Source organism: Gallus gallus, chromosome 2 (assembly GCF_016699485.2).
Source record: "Gallus gallus isolate bGalGal1 chromosome 2, bGalGal1.mat.broiler.GRCg7b, whole genome shotgun sequence".
In the NCBI taxonomy this organism is placed as follows: Eukaryota; Metazoa; Chordata; class Aves; order Galliformes; family Phasianidae; genus Gallus; species Gallus gallus.
In genome coordinates this window covers 46,909,127-46,929,847 of record NC_052533.1, presented here as the reverse complement: position 1 = coordinate 46,929,847, position 20,721 = coordinate 46,909,127, and the positions used below count along the sequence as shown (strand labels likewise).

General features: G+C 42.3%; 1 long non-coding RNA gene across 1 annotated transcript; it reads left to right on the top strand.

Annotated features, from left to right (window-relative positions):
* Positions 1-17: 17 nt before the first annotated feature.
* Positions 18-19,098, top strand: LOC101749468. Its single transcript, XR_005855869.2, has 4 exons — positions 18-3,062; positions 9,873-9,998; positions 14,363-18,146; positions 18,753-19,098. It is a non-coding gene; the product is annotated as an uncharacterized LOC101749468 (long non-coding RNA).
* The last annotated feature ends 1,623 nt before the right edge of the window (positions 19,099-20,721 follow it).

The following is a 20,721-nucleotide window of genomic DNA, read 5'->3' as shown; positions in this document are numbered from 1 at the left end:
GCGGGAGGTATCTGTATGGGCAGAGCCGCCCTGCTCTGTCCGTTGCCTCCGTCACTGTCGTGTGGCGGGGATGTCTTCGTGTAATTTTTTCTACATGAAAGGGCATTGTCGCTATCTAGGTCAGAACAGTAAACGGCTTGTTAAAACACTTTAAAATACCCACCGTAGCGAAAAACAGCGCTTTCCTCGTACTTCTTTCAGTCTTCACGTGTAACTGCAGAAGGCGCTGTAGTTTGAAGCAGGTTTGCTTGTGTCGCTGACAAAGAAGGAGAATGTTAGTTAATCTCGGCACGACGAGCTAGAGGCACGGCAAAGGTTGCTGACGAAAGAAGGACCCCAAGGAACTCCATTGTCCAAAGGGAAAGATGAACACAGGATTCTGCAGAAAAACCCTCAGCGCTCAGTACCTAATTTTTCCTTTTAAATAAAACTAGGGTGCTCATGTAGCAACAAAGACAGAGAAAACACTCTGAATTTTTCTGTTTATTGACACGTAATTATTTGCCTCCACAAGCGCTCCTTCGCAAACCTTAAGGTCCGAGGTGGAGCGCGGGGCCGCTGTGTTTCTATAGCACCTGTTCTCCTTGAACAGCCTTATCAAATCATACATGTGGACAACTGGTACTTGACATTTTCAAATGTAGTATTTAACATACTCGTATCACTTTCCCAGTTCTCTCCCTTGTTAAGGAACAATTATTTGCACTTGGAATTCTGAACATGCTGTCATTACCAGGGCATGCAACTTAAGTGCCCAAGAATTTCCAAGAATAGAATAGAATTTCCAAGTGCTGGTCAAATATTTGTATGCGTGGTGATGCGCCAAAATGGATCAGCTAGAGAAGCAATTGCAAGGGTTAATACACAAGAATCCAGGCAAATTATAAGTTTAAAACTTCGCACTTCGGATGGTTGCGATTTCATTGTCTGACAATTCACATAGCGCTCCTATAACACACATAGGCTACTATGAAACGTTCCAGACTTGGGATGACCAAGTAATCTAAGTCATGACCTAAGATCTCTTATATGGTGTCATTTTAGAAACTGCATGGTATGTCAGCTCTGAGAGCATATCCCTGTACTGTGCGCAGGCTCTCGAGGTCAGAAGTACTCTTGTTGTGATCTCATTGTAGGAATAGAACTTTAAAACTAGTAAAAAAAAAAAAAAAAAAAAAAGTCTGACATTAATTTACAATCCAGAAAACATTTTCTGAATATACATTGCATGGTATTACCAATGAATGTTTTTAATAAAGGAATTCATATGCTGAAATGTTATGAGAGGCTGAGGGGATCAGCTTCTGATTCCAAGTGCCTAACACAGGTAGTTGATTTGAGAGTTTAGGCTTCTCGTGCAGCCAATAGACTACACAAAAGGCAATTCCGATCATCTAGGATCCTGTATCTCCAGACACTTAAATTAAGTTAGGCATTAGAAGTTAGACTGTATTTATAATCTATGCTGATACCCATCTGTCAAGTTGGAATAGATCAAAACCCCTGGTTATTGCCACCAAAATATAGTCTCAGTTCCTTGATATATATATATATATTTTCTGATAGGATTGTGCGTATGCAGTCTAAGAACTCTAGACTGACTTTTTCCTTCATTACCTTATGCAAACCAGCAGGGTTCAGTCTAGGAGCTGTAACATCATAGCAGTTACAAGCTGCGATGTCACTAACAAATTCAGCCTCTTCTGCTATTTATACTAATAGTTGGGGTCATGTGAAATTACTGACCTGCAGGCGGGATCACAACCAGAACGAACTTGAGAATCTGTATGCTCAGAAACATTAGTTTCTTCCAAGACACTTTTAAAATGTCTGCCTGACCATGAAAAAAAAAATGACAAGGATTCCCACATTTCCCTCCTTAGCACAAACAGATTTGAGAAAATCATTATTTCAGACCCTTCCAGGACGTTCTGTTCTAAATCACAGATTTTACATTTGTTTAATCATCTGGAAAACCTGAGGTACAAGGAGGAAAGAGTGGGCTTGCCTTGGTTTTGCTCCTTTCACTTGTATATATGAGGCCAGAGAGGTTTATTCCTGAAGAAAACTAAGGGAAAGGTCATGTTCACATGGGTTTTGTCATTCTGGAAGTGTGTAGCACCTCCTCTGAATGAGAAATTTTGCTAATTCCCAGCAGCACTGTAGGAATTTCCATAATGGATTTCCATGAGCAAAGATGTCTTTGGAAATCCTGTAGCTATATTAGCAGCACTGACAGACAGGTTTGACGACATGCCTGAGTCTTTCAGCAAGGGGCATATGATTTGTCAGTCCTGATATTTCTGTAAGTAAACAAGCTGAAATGCATATATATTTAAATCTAATAATGGGTTCTCGGTTGTTTGTCAGGACTTACAGACTGATGCTCTCTACATGCACCAGGCAATCCTCCCACTAACTTTTGAGCCCACTGACCAATTTCCATTAAATTTCATGAGGGTTAGCAGCAGAAGCTAGTGCAATATGGAGGGTTTTGTGGACTTAGTGGCTAATAAGAGAATAAGAGACCTTACAAACTCTCTGTCCTTGAGAAAGCTAATGAGCTTTCTCTTTTCTAGCCATCCGAGAATTCAAGTGGAGCAGGCTGAGAGGGAAATAGGGATCTTCCCTCGCTTTCACATGCAAATCACCTGTAGAGAACAGGACAGGTTAAGGCCCCACTAATCTGCACAGGGTTGCTCGGGGATGGACTGCAACAGGGATGTGGACTTCCAATGCATTCAGCCACGCTATGGTTTCAACAATTAGCTCAGGGAAGAAAATGTTGCAAGACCAATTACCTGGTTTCCAGCAGAGGCATGAAGTGATTTTCATTGACTAATCCAGAAAACACGTATTACCGGGTGCATTGGTCCTAGCACAGGTGGTTCACTTGGCAACAAATGCATAAGGAATAACTTCTTGAAACAGTGAAATGAAAACGTGAATCATCCGTGGATATTTCTGCCCTGGTAATAGCTTCAAGATTTGAAGAAGAGTAGCAGTTATCTGTAGTCTTTCCCTCACTGTTACGCATGAAGTGCTTCAGAAGACACACACAGGTAAGAAAGGGTCTTGGTATTTTACTGTTTCAAGGAAAATCAAACGGCAAAGATGCCGGATAAACGTAAGGGTTAGAAAAGATTTGAGTGAGCAGTAGCTTGCTGGTACAGAGCTTGAATGGACCCTTCTTTATACTCTAGCGTTGTGGAATGAAAGAGCTAGACTGCTGTGCTATACCTTCTCAGACCAGATCTATGGGTTCATCTCAGACATGGACTGTGGTGTAGAATGGCTTTTTGCTTACAAATCTAGCAGAGAATTTTATTTGGATTTTTTTTTTTCTATTTAATTCTTCCTACTGCATATGTTCAAATTGCGCCTGTTTTTCAGTAATTTCTCATCCGTTCTGAACGGTAGGAGAACTATCACAGCGATATTAAGTTATCTACAATTTGTTTCATTGTAGAATGCTAAGAAAACACAGTTTCAAACATCAAATTGAAAACAAATTGCTAAGATGGCTATGCAGGAAAATGAGGCACTTCCACGAATTGTTTCCAAAGAGCATTTGTCTTTGCAAGAAAAAAAATACCATTTCTGTTTACAAATTATTTGTCTTTTTAAATTCCAAATATTCTGAGCCACTCCCAAGAAAAACTGGAGACAAATCAGCATGGGTACAAAAGATGATTTCTTCTGCAGGGCAGTGAATTTAAAAATACAGTAATCTGGTAATATAACTAGTTTTTAACTTTAAAAGAGCCTTTGACCTTATTGCTCAAAAGAGGCTTCTCAGGAGATCACTGCTCTGATCCATCGTCTTCTTTCATCCTCAGCTTTCTTTATTCATGTGATTCCCCACTAACATGAAGGGACCTAGCAGGCTGCCCACATGAAAGCAATTGCAGTCAGTTGCTATGCAGACGCTGATAGGGTAATATGTGATAAAGTGATACTGAAACTTGGAATACTACTCCCAGCTCTGAATGATTCCTTGTTTTCTGTTATTTGCTTGACTTTCTTTTGAGGTTACAAGCCCTCTGGGGCAGAGACCTCTGCACAGTGCCTAGGTGTAGGCTAGGTGCCCAGCTCGTTGTGCTCTACAGACAAGGATGAAATGAGGTAGATGCATAACAGTCTGCAGACAGGGGCACTACATCCTGGTATGGTGCATGCTGTCCCAGAGCTCTGGGTCCCATAACCATAGGAATAATAAATCCTACGGGATATCTCATAAATTGAGAGTAAACCAAGAAACAAAGTTAAAAACAATGCAACCCCTTTTCTTAGTTCTTTTTACAATAGCCTGTAGTTAGTCCATGAAACTTGTTAACTCAGGATACTGCCAAGCTCCAGTGCTGGGGCAAAGCAAGGAAGAAATTGGTTAGGGAAGAGCACAGCTTACAGGGGGAACGAAATGAAACAGCTTTTCCCCTGTCTAAGAACAGCCCAGTGGAAAAGACGCCAGTTTCAAGGAAGGAAAATAAGCTACTTGGTGGAGGCCAGTACTTTCCGTGCTCCAAGGAAAAGTTCTGCAACTTGTACGTCAAGTCATTGCTGTACGTTACAAGGTATCTGTGATATGTTCTCAAAGCGTTTTATCTTATCTTGCATAAAGTTTGTGCTAGCATATCTGATTTTGGCTCAGGGCAGCACAGGCAAAAACACAAATACAGGCATCTGCTGGCACAAACTCAGATAACTAGCATCTGTGCAATAAGTGTGACATGCCACAGGTACCTCAGATTTACATTCATTTTAAGCACAGCTGATCAGAGTATGAGCAGCGGCTGTTTATCAAGACAGGCACCATTTGATCTGCACTACTGCTACTGTTGGCTACCCAGAAATCTCAGACATGGGGCCAAATTCCTGTTTTTCAGTTTGAACAAAATTTAGAGGGTGAGAGCAAAAAAAGGATATGCGTGGAAAGAATTAAGATATGCAAGTGACTATTGAGCATTCTATTACAGAAAGGATTGCTCTTCCATGAACTGCTACAGCACTGTTTGTCCCCAGGAGCCTCCCCATCTCCTGAGATGTGGCATGAGGGAAATGGGAAGGGCAGAACAGAGCAGCGTTGCTCATATGCTCAATGCACAGCATGACAGTATCCCTCCCATCTCTGCTCTTTGCATTTCTCTCTCCTGTGCTACTCTGTGCCGTGTGTCAGTGGTCTACAAGTTGAGAACAGCCCCATAAAAATTCATAAATTGCTGAGAAAGCGTGCAAAGTTGAGAAGGTACCTTAGTGAGGGGAAGAAGAAAAACTTCTAAGAACTGCCAGTCCAATGATTATGAAATGCCTTGTCTTTTCTCAGCCTCTGCTTAGTAGCTTTGTATACATGGCTCATCATTTATATACATGGCTCATTATCTGTAGCGGAAATGACCAAATGTTTGCTAAGTGCTATGTAGGCCATAGGAAGAGAACCATGGCTCTTCAGAGGAATTCATCATTTTTGAAGTTCCCATCCTACAAGTCTGCAGATGTCATTGCACATGACTTACAGTCTTACAGACTCCATCAAGTAACGTTACACACGACAATCCCAGGAAACTCACTACATCCATTTGGGCATAAATATCTACAAAATCAAGATACAATTGTTCTGGAAACTCATATAATTTGTATATTTATAATTTGTTCTGTCTGAGCCACTGTCTCATACCTGCTGTGATAACATTCTCAATTATTTTAGAGTAAAAACAAGCTCTTTTAGGTTTTGCATCTAAATGCTTCCAAATATTTTGCTTCCAAATGCTTCTCTTTGCTTGTTTGTCTTTTTAGGCATCATCCTGACATCTGTCCTCTGGAAAGTACAATATTCTCAGCCTGAAATGCTAATCTCGTAGCTGCAAGATTTTATAATAGCATGGCATTTATCTCTGTCCATTAAGCAACACACCCTTATTTAAAGAAAGTTTTCACAAATTCTTCAGAATCATAGGGAAAGTCTCAACTTTCAGTTTGAAGTCTCATATATTTGCTATTTGTATGTATGGAACTTTGCACTTTGTTCTGAGTCCATAGTAACATATCAGCTGCAATTGCAAGATACAATAAAATAACCTAGAAGTGACATTTTGGCTGTTGCTCTTGCTGCCTTAGCTTTTGGTTGTTCTAGAAATTGCAGCAGGGGATTTCAGCCTATATGTTGTGTAAGCAACAGGGATTAAACACAGTTAAAATTTCCTTATAGTGACACTTCAAAGGGAAGTGTTAGTCGCATAAATGTGGATGCTCCAGTTCCAGTAAGGGCAGGAGCCATATGTGCCTATGTAGGTCAGCTAGCTCCAACAATTGCAATCAGCCTTCTGCCTACAGAGTGCTTAGAGCTTGCACAGCAGCACTGCAGGTTACACGGCTCCTCCTGTAAGGAGGATGTGGGAGCATTGTGGAACTTCCTTCACCATTTGTAAAAACCATGTCCTGTAAACCGCTATGAGTTTCATTCTGCAGGCTTGGGTCAGTCTTCATCCCAACAGTCATTTCATTGCAATGTAAGACTGTTTACACATATATTTACACATAGTGTGTTGTCTCACCATGTTTTCTTGAGTGCTTTTTGGGCTGCTCAACCAACTACTCATGCACCAAGTATGCCAGGTATTTTTTTTCAGTTTGCTGACACAGACATTGTTCCTGCTGAGCCTTACATGATTGTAAACCAGCACTTCATTTTACTTTAAGGATTAGGAAAGTCTTCTATTGAAGGACAACTACCTGACATTCATCCAGGATCTAGGTACAGTACAAACCATCATTGAAAGTAGTATTTCATCCACTTACGTTGTCTCCATTTTTGCATCTTTCATTACTGCTGTGTGAACTCAAAATGCTTTGCAATAGTTGCTTGCTCTAATGAGAGTCTGTGGCAAGACATGGACTTCCGGCAAGTTTTCAGGGTCTTAGGACATAAGAGGCCCCAGGACAAGTACCATAAAGGGTCCGTAGGTACCATATTACATGTCAGTCTCCATTCCCAAACACCTGCACCATCAGGCAGCCTGCGACCAGCTATCAGAGAAACACAGCAAAATATCATGCATAATTCCCAAGTCAAACACTCCCACCACCTTACCAGGTGCTCCATCAATGAGAAGTTGACCCTTCTCAGTCACCAGTGCCTGAAGTATTTATTTGACGTCTGCAGTGGGATCAACGTTCATCAAAATCATCCTGCGGTGTCGAAAGGGGAACAGGGTAGCCACAGACATCAGGGTGTCATGTCTCATTCTTCCATGGAAGGTTATGATTTTCTCTTAGCACTACAGAGCAGTGGAGATAGTGGCAAGGACGTCCTTGCATGTCAGCTGCATGATAACGCCATCTTAGGCTTAAACAGAGGTGCCTATGCATGCAGCTACCTAACCAGATGTCAAAGCAATGAGTAATAAGGAGAGCCAGCAAGTTACTAATCAGCTATTAATTGTGTGCTTCAGTAATTAGCTTCTACTGAAAACCAGTTTTCCACAGGCCACAATTTTGAGATGAAAATAAGAGGCTGAGTTAAAAGACAAGCACATAAACACGCTGTGGTTAACCGTGTCAGTCAGTAGATGGCTGTATTGCTTCTAGCCATCTTCAGGGAAGAAATTCCACTTCCATGGCCAGGAAAGAGGGCCTTTTCCCAGAGATTTAAGGAGCCACCGACAATGCACGTGGACTTCTGCACTTTGTTGTTTGAAAATGGTTTATCTTGCACAGGATATTGATCCTCCATTTACTTTTATCTAATTACTTGTTAGTTGTACAAAGACTTTTTAATGTTCGGATTGAGCAGTCTATGTGTTGCTGTTCTATATGCCCTAGCTGAAGTAATTATGATCTGCTCTTGACATTCCACAGCAGCAGGTTGTGAAATCACAAATTGGCCCTTACGGAGGAACAGGGTATTTCAACTGTTTGAAAATAGTCTGCAAAGTTATTCAACTATGCTGTGGGTTCAGATCTGGTCCGTGTTCATAGGCACTGTCCTGGATCCTGCTTTTCACCTGCTGGCTTACTGATGCAACTGGTTTCCTAGCAGTTTAAATGCACAGCCGGTGCTCACATCACCAAAAGTACAATTGTTTCATTGATTAGCCCCAGCAATGAGAGCGAATAGCACAGAGTTCTAGCTGTTTTTTTCCTTCCAAAAAAGCAGCCGCACCAAATTGGAATTGCAGGAGACTGCCAGGGCAGCAGGAGGAAGCTTGCAGTGTTAGGCTGTCTCTATTCTGCAGATAAAAACAGCATTTCAGTTACCAAGAAAGTCTATTCATGAGTTTTCTCATGCATTAAATGACCACACAAAAAAGTTTCCTCTCTGCCCCAAAAAAATGTAAGCCAGCATGATGCCAGAAGAGCTCAGTGGCAGAAGAATTTGCAACAGGCACAAGGAGATTGGATTTGCCACAATTGAAAGAAAGGAAAAAAGTGACAAGTTTATCCTTTGGCAATTGTGAGCAACAGCAGATATAAAAAGCTTAAGGATAAAGGAAACAAATAATTGCAGATGCAGGTGGATTTACATTCAGAAAGTGGTGGCATTATTGGAGTTGTTGGGGTCGTGGCACCATGGAGAGCAACATGGGAGATGAACCCATGGTCTTCTGGAGGTACTGGTAGCATTGTTACGTGTCTCAATAGCCCATAGAGCAACGGAGCTGCCAAATGTCACACATTTTACTGAGGCTAGCAGGGACCTTCTCAGCTGGCCTGGCTTTCAGCTGAGTTCTCAGGCACTCAGGCGGTGGGAAAATGCGTCAGGCTTTTGGCTTGCAGTGCTGTCCTGGGGCTGTGAGGGGCCCCGTGGCTCTGTTCTTCCGGCAGGGAATCCAGTCCTGCCTGTAATGCATTACACCCAGAAGCAGTGGACCTGATCCAGGCCAAAGGAACCGGGATAAACGTTCCCGAGCCGATGTCTGCAGGCAGTTACATCAGGATCCTCTCCAACATTTTGCTTCACAGGTCAAGTAGCTTTTACCTGTAGGAAGTGCACGATTCAGAGCATCTACCGCTGTCTTGACACTGTGACTGAAATCACCTGCGTACTTGGGGCCAGTGCCTCTCTGTTTCCCTGCCAATGGTTCTGGAAGCCTCAGCACCCATATTCCCCCACCAGTCCCCTTGTTAGTTCCTGGCAGCACCCAGCCCAGAGGCCCTCCAGCACAGTGCTGTCCTGCTCCACTGCTCTGTCATGGCTCACCCTAATGCGTCCTGCTCGGTAATGTGAAAATTATTTGCAGGCATGCGTGTGAGTGCAGAAATTATTTGCATAAAGGAGCAAAGAGGGAGGGGAGCGCATTTTGGAAGTGCTTTTCCAGTTCCAGGCTGGGCCAATGTGGAAAAGAATAACACTAACAAAATCAAGGGAAACGTAGTATATGAGGCACATCGGACATTTCAGCTCATGGAGAACACCTTCAATCAAAGAGTGACTGCACAGCATGTGGAAGTGAATGGCCAAGGCTTGGAACAAGGTAGAAGGATTAATTTTACTGCACTGGATGGCAAAAATCTGCAAACAGATCGAAATAGCAATTTTACCTGCAAAATACCACCTTACACAGCTACGAGAACGTGACAAGTTAAAAATTCCCAGAGTTCAAGTTAAAAATGAGAGGTCAAGAAAGATATTTAACCTTCCTTGGACTGTACGCATGAAAAACTTGTGTTAGACAGTTACCAGCCTCACAGTGATCTGACTCGTTTTTCTGTTTAAAACATTCTGAAACTTCTATGGAGACTTATCTGATGCCACCTATATATAATGACCTAGATTTTAAAAACAGTTGGGAAGCAGACGTCTGGAAATCTGCTGTGAATTTTAACATTTTCCATACAAAGATCGAGTGTTAACCTGCAGTTTGTTTTCCCATTAGGAAAGACTGAAATGCTTTCAGGACTTCTCAGCTGTATAATGAGGATCATCTTGTTTGGGATATGACCACGGAGTAACAACAGGGTCATGCTTTCTCTGTCAGATTCCTGTCTCAAAGGAGATCCAGGTAAGCACCACTCTAAAGTCATTAATACCTGATAACTACGTAGTTGTCTGCGTGGCATTATCCTCTCTGTTTATTTGCATACGGGTGTCAGTGTCACCAAATCCAGTGGCACCATTAGTGCCTGCTGGCAGAGTTATCACAGTGATCAACAAATTAAGTGGCAAAGAGAATGAACTACTTTGCCAAGAGGAAGCAGTCAAAATAAAGCAGACATGATGATTAGGATCAAGCGCTCTGGAGGTTGGCTTCCCCTCTCCTCGGATTAAAAGGCTTCAGTCGGCAGGGTTGTCTTCCCAGCTCTATTCCCTGGAACTCACTCAACCATCCAAAGCGTGGACTATGTGAAGTGGCATTTCTAGAGTTCAGCAGGCAGGCTGCCAAAAGAATCTCTTCTACTCCCACTTTAACATAAATTTCTATGAGTTGGGGAAACCAAATTAAGCAATCGTATCAAAGGGAACTGCTGGCAGAAAATATTTGGGGAAAAAAAAAAAGAAGAAGAAGAAAAAAGGAAATTGAAATGTTTCCTTTTGAATTTTAAATAGGAAAAATATCCCAAAGCCTCAGAGCCTCGCAGGTCAGTAGAACAATAAGGAGTAAACCTTAAAAAAATAAATAATCTAGTAGGGGGAAAACAAGGAAATTTGTAAAAATAAGCAAAGCAAGTTAAAGGGTAATTAGTGAGATAAATAGTACTGAATTCCAAAAAAACATTTCAGATGACAGCAAAGGGACACAAATATGTTTCTAGTGGAAGCAAACCAAAGATAACTAAAAATTGGTCCATGGGAGCATAATTGGCTTGATTGTCACAGCTATTTAAAGAAGAGCTTTTAGATTATGAAAACAGTTGTGTGAAACTACTACAAAGGCTCATTAAAATAAAGCAGGCATTTCTGCAGGCTGCTAATGAGAGTTTCCAAGGAAAAAGTTTGATTCTCCAATTAGTTCTTGAAAACCTGTCTGCAGAGCTTTTGGAAACCAGCGTATACATGCATCAGAGGGAAGTGGAATTTACTATCTGCACTCTTCTCCCACTGTTTCACTGAAACCTTTGTGAATCTCAGCCTCGTTGTGAAATCAGTGCTTGTTCTCATTCCTGCAAAGCTCTCAAGTGCAATCCCTGTTACACAAACAAGCCCGACATCAGACACAACAGTTATGTCTTGAGAAATATTCGGCTAGATCATCTTTCACCAGGGCAAATGAAGACCAGGAAAGGTAAAACACTACAAATAAAGTGTGTTATCCATATTAGCAGATGTCGGAGAACAATCTGCATGATAGCAGGAATCTTGAATACGGTCAGGACAAATCTTGAAGTGATTACTGTTGTGCAGAATTATCCACTAGCAGGCCCATGCTATGAATCAGAACATACCGGATGCTTGTTCAGATGCATCTTTGCAAAAATGAAGCCTAGCACTGTGAATTTTACAGCTTCAGCTTCTCAGAAGAACATGCTTTGAACCGCTGCCCATAAATATTTGGTGGTTACTCTTGCAACACTTTGTATTTCCTGGCAGCAGTCCTCTTAGTATGGGCTGGTGTTCTTCCAGTCTGTTCAAGACCAGCATCAGAGGGGACTTCCACTTGATTTATTGTGACCTCATGGCAGAACGTGCTTTTTTTGGACGAGGTATGCATCAAGGGCATTGAGTGGTCAATGGAACGAACAGGTGGAAAATGAAAGATCTGCAGCAGTGCAGAGGACACACAGAGCCTGAGCAGAAGGCAAGCAGAAGTTGGGGACAGACAGAAAACCAGAGGTGCCAGACTGAAGCTTTAACATCACCTGAGTAACATCCAGTAATTTTCACTTAGCAATAGTTTCTTATAACTGCAAGAAATAAGTTTTTCCAAAGCTTCTCATCCATTAATGCGCTTTTACAGAGGAGAATTTGCACCTCACAAAAGCCAAGATGGTGTTGGTGGCAGCAGAATACTTTGTATCTAATTATTTTTTTTTTTTACTGGAAAAGGAACTACACTTTTTTAATGAATATTGTAGTTTCCAAAAATGGTAGTTATTGCTTATCATATATTCCATCATTGTTTAAGAATAACTCAAGTGATAAAAACCCCTAATCACAACACCTTCCAGAAGAATAAAGACTTGACCATCCTGTAGTTTACAAAGTCATCTTCTCAACAATTTATAGTTCATTCACTCCACAAACATGACAAGAATCAATCTCCACAAGCTAAATGAATGACATCCTCTGTGAACATGTCAGCCCCCAGCCATCTGCAGCAGGCCTGAGAAAACAGGCGGTGGTATAACCCAGAAGGTCAATGAACTGAAGCTTTCCGACCTGCACTCGTTTGGAGCTGAGGGAGAAGCAAGGACCTCCAGGCTGTGAGCTTTCTGAGCTATATCTCTAGCTGCACACCCAATAACTGTCTAAATGTGATTCGGGGCTATGCTAAGTCCTCAGTTTTTCGCACACATTTGAGATTTCCTAATTACAATTCCACACAGTGACAGGCAGATTGAAATTCCTATGATCCCTGTTGTAGTTGCTTTGCAGGCTTCCTTTATCTGCACAAACATTTCCTGTTCTGCTTTCTCATCCTCCCCCAGTGCCTATAATGGCTTCCTATTACACTTTTTTTTACCACTTCTTTCACTTGAGTCCAAATTGTTTTTCACTGGTGACAGCTCTGCCTGAGATATTTCATGCTTTAGAAATACATCATGGCTTCTCACCAAGTGGGGAGGCTTTCTGTGAGCTACAAATGTTTTAGGGGGAAAAAAAAAAAGTGTTTTTTGATGCTTAAATTTCTTGACTGCATCTGAATTTGATGAGATCTCAAGTGCATATGGGTCATTTTAGTCTTGTGGTGGCACCGCTCACTTCTGCATGAACATAACATAGTGCTCTTCTTGCACAGGAAGTCCTCTCCAAATTAAAATGAACTTTCTTTTATCACTGCTTTTTGCCTAGGCAACTGCTCTGCTACTATTTCAACTCTTTTGCAAGAATAGTTCTGCATGTACAAGTTGTAAATCCCACCCTTTTGTAATGTACACATACGACTCATTTTTACAGCTGTGTAGGTTATTATACATACATACAACACCCATGGTGTGCTTTTGATACTGTGTCTTCATACCAGGCTTCATACTTCACTACTATCACGGTTTGCACAGCACAGTATAGAAGGCCAGGCATAGAAATTCAGCTGGGGTAGCAAGCATACCATGGAGCTTACAGCCTGGCTGAGAAAGTTACAGACCACACAGCAAAAACTATATAGTGCCAGCTGAAAATGAGGTCGTTACAGTCAGAGTCAAACCAAAAAAAAAATGAAAGAGGAATGTTAGATGGGAAAGCTTTTGTTATAGGGAGTAGGAGACACAATGCGTCCTGAAGAAGATCTGGGGAGCAAGCCTGTACTTCAGCCCAAAAGCACGTCTTCATTGGCTGCTGCATTCAGCCAACCCTGCTCCTTCTCTGTAGTGGCCTTCATTCATATTAGTCACTTTTACAGCCTTTGCTTTGCATTATCTTGCTTTGTAGCCATAAAATTTATGGATATTCTCCAGCTGCCATCACTGGCCCTGTCCTCCTTGCCAGCTCTCCCAGTCTTCGTTTTTTTTCTGTGCTTTCCATCTCACGTGTCATAATCACGTGCAGTTAATCTGCAGCATGTTTGGCTGCCAATCACCTAAACTTTGCTTATACTACAGCAAAATGGTTTCTTCCAGTAACACCAAGAGGTGTATTGGGCTCTCTTTAGTGCTCTTCACTACAGAAATGTAGAAGCCTGGTACTTTTTAGCCTCTCAGAAGGCCCTTTGTGAATTATTAGTTTGTAGCATGTAACTGCATCCCTCTCCGTGATGATGAGGGACTCCATCCCACACATGCAAACACCTCTGCTGACAGCTCTCAATTCTTAAGTAAGGGAGTTCTCCAGTAAGCTCATCACTAAGTTCTATCCCTTCCCATCGTAACTGTCTCTGTTGTGTATGGCTACCAAATAAAGGGCAACTTTTTCTCTGTCCTTTTGCTGAAACAAGGGCCAGTTATATCTCAGATGAGAGAGTGGAGGGAACATGGCCACCTTATTGCCCCTTCGTAGCATTCTATGTGTCACTGAGAGGAGCCTGCTGTAAACATGTCTTTGTCCAGCTCTGAGGACTGTATCTCTGGAAGGTATCTACAGCTTTTCTCTTTAGAGGAATTATTGGATACAATACAGTTAAAGTAGGGGATGCGGGTGGTAATTTTGCAGACAATATGTCACTGCTTCTGCTGAAGGAAGGCTGAAGTAAACAATATGCATTTTGCAATGTTTTTTTCAAAGCAAGCAGTGATCTGCTTTTTTTTTTTTTTTTTTTTCCTATTTCTTTGCCAGATGAATTTCTGTAGCAAATGCATGCTCTTCATACACATTCCCCTCAACTCATCTGAGTTTCATTTCTGTTGTGAGCGTTACATCACCGTCTCTTGGCAACTATCCCTGGAGTGCTTGGGAAGGATATTCAGTCATTAATGGGGATGAACCCTGTCCCATGGAAAGTGGCAAAGAGGAAGATCACTGTTCTGGGTGAGAGCAGCTACTGCATGTGGAATCACTTGTCTGCAGAGAAATGTATTCTGACACGTTCCCATTTGCCTTTGCACAACTGCACAGTGGACTTGGTAATGCATCTGAGCAGCCTTCTGATCAGTCTAAAAAGTAGGGTATCCCTCTCTTCCCATTTAGAAATAAAGAACTGCAGAGATGAATTCCACCATCCAAGAAGCAGGTTGGATAAGATGGAAGTTGTGTCAGATGGCTTCAAGGGTGCCTAAGACCATCAGCATTAAGTACTACCTGACTGCTGAAATTCTTGATAATTCTCTCATCTGTAGTCTCTATTTAGCAACTGGTAGAAGGATGGGAAAGTCGTGATTTCCTAAAAGGGCTGTACCATCTGTCAGTGCTACTCATCTTTTTTTCAAACTTACTTTGAGTTATTTTTTCTCTCCTTCTGACATTCACCATTCCCAGGCTGGGCTATAGCCTGGTGAGTGTGCTGTTCAGTACCAATTATGAGATACACAGAACTGTTTATTTTAAAATCTGAGGTGTCTCAGAAAATGAAATACCACTGGCACAAATACTGACAACCAGCTTTCCATGAGGGGATGTGAAGCAAGGCAGATAACCATTACGGCCCTTTCAGGTATTTCTGCAGGGAGTGCAGATAGTTTTCATCTTCAGAATGACCCCACTGATCCCAGAGAGCTTCTGTGGAAAAGCAGCAATATCTTGAGTTCATCTGTGTCAAAAGCTGGTGATAAACCTCAGACTTTTACCAGAGATAAGAGGATCATATTGCACAGTGGCCTTAAAGCATGCTAAGATTTGGATTCTTGTGAAAGGAGGGCATTACTAACTCTGGATTTTTCATATTCTTTCTTACTCCAAAAATGAAGTGATTGTACAATGCAGTGAGTATGATTCTTTTGTATTTAAATGTGATTCTTTAATTGAGTAACATCTGGATTCAGTCTGTGGGAAGAAATTAGGCTTTTTTTTTTTTTTTTCTTTTAACCCTATGCCTGTTTCATTAATCTTTCTTATGCATATAGCTTTTTTCCATTTTTCGTTTCGTTTTCCCTTTGCTGCCAATAGGGCTTTGTTTTACAGTTTTCATTTTTGGACTTTCCCCCCGCAGTCTCACACTTCAACAAAGCACTAATGTTCAAAGTGTGAAAATGACAGCAAAGGCACATCCTCGTACAGTCGACATGCTAAACCCACCTGAACAGAGGAGAGCAGGGTACAGAATCAAGACTCTACATTAAAATATGCATCAAACTCCTGACGAAAAAGAAATAAAGAAGTTAATACGGCAAACAGCAAGAAACTAAACAAACACAGCCCATAAAGGAAGCAAATGCACCGAGTATGATGAGAAAGGAAAAGTCAGATTAGGGCCATCTCCACTCATGGGAACACATGAAGAGAGTCGGCAACTGCAAGCTGCACACTTTCCTCCAGAAGAAAAGGCTTGATTTTCAGAAGTGCTTTTGAGGACAGAATTTTCTGCTTCCCACTGGGAAGAAGATCATTTTTTTAAAGCTTAGCCTTACCAGAAAGTCAGGATGAATACTGGAATGTGGTTTAACATTGTACCCTCTGAGGAAATGTTTATCCCCACTAACTGGGGGTAATTAGAAAGAAAGATGGCGTTGCCTGTGGAACTTACTTAAAAACGTATCTTTGGCATTGTATGGTGTATTGGCAGCAATAAAGCAGAAGGGAATCAGTGTTGGTGGTTCAAGGGGTGGGAAAGCTGAAACAGGAAACATCAGGAACAGCCAACACAGTGTGTAGTCAGTCAAGCCCAGTGCACATATATCTGGAGCAACACATACATGTATACACACATGTGCACGCGTGTACACACCTCAGCCATGCAGACACTGAGGCAAGAGGCAGAAAGATCAGAGGAGGAAACAGTTTAAGTGCTGCAGCTCCATGTACATATATACAGACCTCTGCCCCCAGCCCACTCATGCAGAGGCCTTTTTGTCCATTTTCTTCTCTTGAAAAAATCTGGTGATGCATCCTGGCATATGGGAAAAAGCTCATGGTTTGCTAAAGCTTTTAGGGGGTTGGTCTGCTTCCTTAATCTACTGTTAAATGAGTTTGGAGGCCAGAATAAGAAATGCTTTTTTGTATTTTGCCAATTGAAATCAAAATAAATATATAACTAAAAGGAGCTCGCTCACAAATTTACATTACCTATATGTTGCTATGTCATACTAGCAAATACAGCTCAGCACCTATTACTATGACTTTCAGAAAGAATCATGCAAACTCAGAATGGCTGATGTGGGCAGGGACCTCTGGGTCCATCTGCTCCAATTCCTGCACAAGCAGGGCCATACACAGCAGGGCACCCAGGCCCACATCCAGGCAGCTTTTGAAGATCTTCAAGGAGGAGACTCCATAGCCTCTGGGCAGCCCATGCAAGCAGTCCAGCACCTGTGCACTGAAAAAATATTTGCTGACGCTCAGGGGAAACCCCCTGTATGCCAGTTTGTGTCCATTGCCTCTTGTCCTGGCATTGGGCACCACTGGAAAGAGCCTGGCCCCATCCTTTTGGCACCCTCCCTTCAGCTATACATAGGTGTGAATGAGACCCCTTGAACTGCTTCTTCTCCGGGCTGAACAGGCCCAGATCTCTCAGCCTTTCCTCATAGGAGAGATGCTCCAGCCTCTTCATCATCTTCGTGGCCCTACGTTGAACTCTTTCCAGTATGTCTGTATCTTTTTTTATACTGGAGGGCCCAGAAACGGACCCAGCACTCCAGGTGTGACCTGACCAGCACTAAGGCAGCAATAACATATTCTGAGCTCGAGAAAGTCTCTCATATTTCTCTCCTATACAGGGAACAAACACAATTTTAAAGGATTTGTCATTTTAAAAATAATGAATAATGAGATACATACCTTGTTCCTTTTTCCAGAAAGAAGATATTTAAAACAGGGCACTGACAAAGCCTATAATTTCACATCACTTTCTTCTATGATTTTCACAGCCAGAGTAGCAATGGGAAAGTGACGCAGGTCACCAGTGTAGCAAAAAGCTGAACGTCAAGTGGTGAGAAAAAATAAATAAATCAGTGGCTGTACTATTACCAAGAGAATTGAGGCTTGCTCTTCCTGAAGAAAAGCTGTCTGCAGCCAGCTCTCACAGCAACAGAACCAGGGCAACTGCCAATGTAGGCGAAGCAAAGCAAAATGAAGTTCAAGACCTATTGCCAAGGGGTGGAAAGGTTTAAGAACAACAAATGCCTCATCTTGACAATGTAAAATCTGCAAAGACTAGAACAGAAAGGGCCAATTACTACCTTATGTTCCAGTTCTAATCCGAAATTATAGGATAGATTTCTAATGAGGGGGAACACTACTGGAGGCAGCTGTGGAGGATGGAGGGGTACATTGCTGTAATTACAGACCCTTGTGCATTGGTGACAGAAGTTCCAAAACTTCAAGAGGCAACACCTTTGTAATATTTGTTTTTGCAGAATCAAATAACACCCTCAATTTGCAGTGGAATGGAAACACTGAAGTATGTGAGTTTCAAAGCAGATTGTAGTACTACCTGGCACGTGGTAGGAGCTGGACTAAGAAGGCAGAGGTGAGCCAATGTACTGGAACCCTAACTCAGACCAGGGCTACATGTGTGGTTGTTGGCCAGAGCAAATAGAGCAGTGGCAATGGGGGAAAAAAGACAGATAAAGAAAGAGACAAAGTCTTAGGAAGGACATCTGATATAGTACAGTCAAAACAAACTCCTTTCTTCCTTTCAAGAATATTGCTAGCATTGAGGGCGCTGAATGTTTCATACACTGAATTATTACACAGTGTACATTACTAGAAAGACCAAGGGAATGAGTTTTGATTTAACAGGCTCTTTTTCTTTCTCTTTTTCTTTTTTTTCCTTTTCCTTTTCCTTTTCCTTTTCCTTTTCCTTTTCCTTTTCCTTTTCCTTTTCCTTTTCCTTTTCCTTTCCCTTTCCCTTTCCCTTTCCCTTTCCCTTCCCTTCCCTTCCCTTCCCTTCCCTTCCCTTCCCTTCCCTTCCCTTCCCTTCCCTTCCCTTCCCTTCCCTTCCCTTCCCTTCCCTTCCCTTCCCTTCCCTTCCCTTCCCTTCCCTTCCCTTCCCTTCCCTTCCCTTCCCTTCCCTTCCCTTCCCTTCCCTTCCCTTCCCTTCCCTTCCCTTTTTTTGCCTGTGTGAGCTATACAGTCAGAGACAGTGGTTTACAACATGTGGTCTGCAGACTCCTAGAGATCCAGAGGACTTCCAAGGGCTTCAGAAGAGTTAACCATGGAACAAACAATTATCTTGTCCTTACTCAAGGGTATGCATCTCTCCTGCAAAGCTTATAGGGATCTATAAGGGGAGAAGGCTTGAAAAAACACACTACTACTGGGGCCCCAAGTACAGGAAGGATGTGGAGCTCTTGGAGCAGGTCCAGAGGAGGGCCACTAAGATGACCAGAAGGCTGGAGCACCTCTCCTTTGGGGAAAAGTTGAGGAAACTGCGCTTGTTTAGCTTGGAGAAGAGAAGGCTCCGGGGAGACCTCATTGCGGCCTTCCAGTACTTGAAGGGAGCATATAAACAGGAGGGGGAATGGCTGTTTATGAGGGTGGACGGTGATAGGACAGGGGGGAATGGTTTTAAACTGGGACAGGGGAGGTTTAGGTTGGATATTAGGAAGAAGCTTTTCACACAGAGGGTGGTGACACACTGGAACAGGTTGCCCAAGGAGGTCGTGGATGCCCCATCCCTGCAGGCATTCAAGGCCAGGCTGGATGTGGCTCTGGGCAGCCTGGTCTGGTGGTTGGAGACCCTGCACGTAGCAGGGGGGTTGAAACTCAATGATCATTGTGGTCCTTTTCAACCCAGGCCATTCTATGATTCTGTGCCATTCTATGATTCTATTACTATTACATGAAAGGAAAGGAATGGTGTTTTCTAATTAACACTTCCATGGATGTACTATGACTCAACTCCTAGTGACATGCTACATAACTATTTTGTCAGAGTAATTTTGCTGTTTCCAGTATTCAGACCAAGAAATGGCCATGCAATGAACAACAGTTACATGAATTGTATTCTCCTCATAGTTTAATGTGGCATCAGACTTTACTGACTATTCTTTTATTTGTTCCTCAAGGTATTTTTTAATTGACAATATTACAAGATATGAGTACTTTGTGAACATTAACAATTCTTTGTAAATCTCTGAGGTGAGCAGATGAAAAATGAAGAGAAGGACGCATTCATTATTTGTATCCAATTTGGGATATTAAAATCTGGTCTTTACAAACACTTCACATTATATTGTTTTGCATATACTAAAAAGACAGCCCCCATTGCCTTCAGTTATAGCTCTGAGCACCTGGCTCTTTTTCAAGTCAAGAATCATGCTGATCACCAAGGAAATGAGGAGCATCCAGGTACCATCGCACATATTTTGTCTTATGAGCAAGGAGTTCTGGAGCAGCAGGACTGAGTGCAAGGCAGCATTCACACCCCAGGAGCAATTTATCCACACCACTGTTCCACCTTCTCCTCACCCTCAGTTTTAAGTCCAGTACTTTGTATTTAGCCAGTCCTCACCTCTGCTCCTTAAACTTCCCACACATTCCTAATCTCACACAGCAAATCCTTGGCCCTAGAAAATCCAAGATAAGTGCATTGCAGACATCGGATGCAAACACAGACACAGCTTGTTGCCTAGACCACTGCCATTATCCTCTCCCTGGATCAACATCCTTGCCTGTGGCCTTTCTCCCTTCCTCCTGTGCCACCTCAGAGGGGTTCAGCCCCAGGCCCTGAAGAGTTCAGATCTAAGTGTGAGGCATAGCCTGCCACAGAGCATTGTGACAACCATACCAAAAAATAAAAGAATCTTACATTTGGACTAGGTGCGCTCAAGGCAGGCAAATCATCAAGGAGGTTAGCTGCTAACATTTTAAAGGTTTCTGCCGAAAATGTGTGAGCTGCAAGCTTTGAAAGGCCTCTGTCTTAGCTAACCCTGGCTGAATTTGCTCAAGGACCTTAAAGGATTGTGCTCTTTCAGAAAGCCCACTTCCTCCTCCACACCTCCTGATACCAAATGTCAAATACTCATTCCAGAAACCTTTGACCTGAGTGAAATGCATTTCACTTTTTTCCTGTGTCTGTAAAGCATCATCACCTGTACATG